The sequence below is a fragment of the Ricinus communis genome, chromosome 5 (genome assembly GCF_019578655.1).
Source record: "Ricinus communis isolate WT05 ecotype wild-type chromosome 5, ASM1957865v1, whole genome shotgun sequence".
Taxonomy (NCBI): Eukaryota; Viridiplantae; Streptophyta; class Magnoliopsida; order Malpighiales; family Euphorbiaceae; genus Ricinus; species Ricinus communis.
The window spans coordinates 4731698-4735054 of record NC_063260.1 but is presented as its reverse complement, the minus strand read 5'-3'; the positions used below and the strand labels follow the sequence as shown (position 1 = coordinate 4735054).

The window sequence follows — 3357 nt, the reverse complement described above, 5'->3', positions numbered from 1 at the left end:
CTAATTAAAAATTTCTCGTATTATATACTTGTTATTTACAAGGCCTAGGTGCTTAAGAATGACAGAGATCACCGCATCAGGAGAGCCCAATTGCGGCAAATGACCGCCTGTTGGCATGATCTCAACCGTGGATTGGCCGCCAAGATTTTGATGCAAGTATTCAGACACAGAGATAGGGACAGCAGCATCCTTTGGACTTTGCAGTATGTGGCAAGGAGTTGTGACCAAGGGCAGAAGATGTCTCATGTCAGTTAGGAATATGACTTGAGCTAAACTTAAGACTATGTCTGGTCTCATATTGAATAGGGTTCGTGAGAATTCTCGCACCACCTCTGAGTCCATGTCACCACCGATCACTGTCGGAGCGAACCCTGCCTTCAAATATTCGGTCCATGTCTTGTGGCACGAATCCTCTCGCCATTTAATAGCCTACCTTTTATGATGAGTAGAAAGAAGATTGTGTCAAAATTAGTCATTGGCCACACATTGACTAGGTTATAAATTAGTATTTTAAGTAGTTTTATAATTGTTTAAATTATATTGAATTATTTCATACATTTTTTAAAAATAATAATAAGTGTGGTCATATAAAAAATGCATCTATTATCTGATAATTTAATGTCAATATACACAAAAACGTGTAGAAAAAATGGTAAGAGACTGTTCTAGCTTCATTAAAATCTCGAATTTGAATATTGAGTGTGTACCTTGAGTATACTCTGTTAAAACTTTTAAGATGGTGTTTTACCACTCCCAACATACTCTCAAATAAATCTAAATATATATACACTAAAAATTTAATTGCCAATATTTACGCTAAAAAAATATATATCAGTTTATAAAATATGGTACATCTTAAGAAGAAATAAAAAATTATCACATAAATAAATTATGATAAAAAAACAATCGTAGAGTGAATGCTTAATGTTACTAAAATAAACATAAAATGACAGTTTAATTAAATCATTCCTGAAAATTTTCATATCTGAGCTCCAATTTAGCTCACAATTAGATTATATGACACAAAAAAAGAACTGACAAATAATCCAACAAGAAATTTCACTTGCAAATATTGATGAATAATTAAATATACATGCCATTCAAGAGTATATGGTGAGTTTGGAGAAAGGTCATGAGTAAAATCAAACTTTTAGTATTAGAATTATCAAGCTACAAGTAAATTCTCAGGTATCAATTTTTCGCCTTAGCAGAGAGCATGATGAGTTTGGAGAAAAGATCAGTGCGAGAAACAGAGGCAATGGCACCAACCATATTCAAAGCAGAATGACCAATAAAAGTACAAGACTTAACATGGCAAACAGATCATAAGCAAAACCTTCAATAGTTGAGTATATTTTGAAGTCAAAATAATCAAGATTAGTGATACCAGCACCCATGTTATCAAACAAATTAACACGATAATCATCAAGACATGGCACAAGGTACCTCCAAATAGATTGATCAGAGCCAAATCTATGAGAAAGAACTATAACTTGATCTCCTGAACCCAAAACCTTAACGTTGCGTGCTTCTTCTACTATTCCCATTTTCCTCTTTTATATATATTTGTTGTTGTATTTGGTAGTATTGTAATAATATGCATTCTAGTTTTTGAGATTTTATATATAATGAGCTTAATTTATTTTGGTTTAGGAGTACGACATAGCACAGGGTTAAGGTCCTTGTGGAGCTCCATTCAAGCGCCACGTGAAGACAGATCAATTATATCAGTGGTGGCAAGGAACTCCAATAAAGACCCCATGGCATGGTCTGTTAAATGTTATCCCTTCCACAAGGATCCCCTCATCATCCTAGAATCTCTGGCGTTCAGGGCAGCCATGCTGCTGGCGATTAAACAGGGTTTTCTGAAATCTATTCATTTTTTAAGGGGACGCCACCAAGAAAGTGATTGTTATAGTAATGGCTTTAAATTCTCCAGGCTTCTCTTGTGCAGGCATTTTTGCTGATATCCTCTCCTTATGCATGCAATTTCAGCAGTGTGGTTTTGGTTTTGTCGTAATCAGGCAGCTCATGGCCTTGCCAAGAATGCCGAATTAATCACAACTTTGTGGCTAATCCCTTTTCAGGTCTCAATGTTTAGACCTGGTGTCTAATTTGTAATTGTTTTTCCAGTCATAAAACATCTTCTTCAGGTAGAAAAAAAAAATTACATCACTATTATATATCAATGAATTTAGAAAGGTAAAATATTTTTAATTTTGACATTGGTATATTAACGTATGTTACCATAATATATATCCTTTTTCTACAATTATTACTTAGATCTTTGAAGTGTATTTATGTAAATAATTCTAAATTATTAATATTATTTTTTTTACATTATTTGATATCTTACTTTGTTTTCTTAACTAACTATACATCTTTTATTATAGTAGTATATATCTGAAATTGAGTCGTCATTATTACATCTTATTATAAATTATATATATATTTTTTGTAAATAAAAATTTCTATGTATTCTTTAACTTTAAATTAATTTTTTTTATCATCTATAACCATAAATCAACATATCAAATAACATAAAAAATATAATGATAAACATATAGTTAAAAATATCTTCAAAGATATACTTTAATTAAAAATGAAATGAAAATTAATATTATTAATTTTAGAATCCCACACATATATATAATAAAGCTAATATATATAAAGCTATTATTTACTTTATTACTTTATATTACGAATGTTATAATAATATTTCAAACACAATATGTGTGACGAGTGAAGATAAATATATACCACTTGTTGATATTTTTATTTTTAAATAATTATTATTCCATTTCTTTCTGTTCATGCAAACAGACATAAGAGAATTGCTTTAATAATTATTTATTATGTAAATAAATAAATAAAAAATAAAATGTCTTCTTTCTCCATTAAGGAATCTTTCATTCCTTTTTCCAGCTCGTTATTGCATTCCTAAGAAAGAATGTATTAATAAATAAAAAAAGAAATAAAAAAATCTATTGTTTAGTTTCTTATTTATTCTTCGATTTCTTTTTATACATTATTTTCTAAAAAAATTATTTATTAATTGATTTTTACATAATTGATAATTTTTTAAAATCAAAAATATTAAAAAAGCTTTATTCCCATTGCCAAGGGGAAAATCCAGTAATCTACAAATATATAAATCTCCATGCATTTATAGTATTATAATTTGTTGGTATTTATGCTATATTATAATATTTCTTGTAGTGGATTGGATTAAGTTTCTGGAATGATAATAAGAATTATTTCACAATGCATAGCCCAACTTTGAGCCATTTAGTGTTATTTTTATGTGAATCGCATATGAGCATAAAATTATTTTCCTACACTTATCAAAATCAAGAA

At 29.3% G+C, this 3357-nt stretch overlaps 1 pseudogene; it reads right to left on the bottom strand.

Annotated features, from left to right (window-relative positions):
- LOC8272201 lies at positions 1-1547 on the bottom strand (annotated as a pseudogene).
- Positions 1548-3357: the final 1810 nt, after the last annotated feature.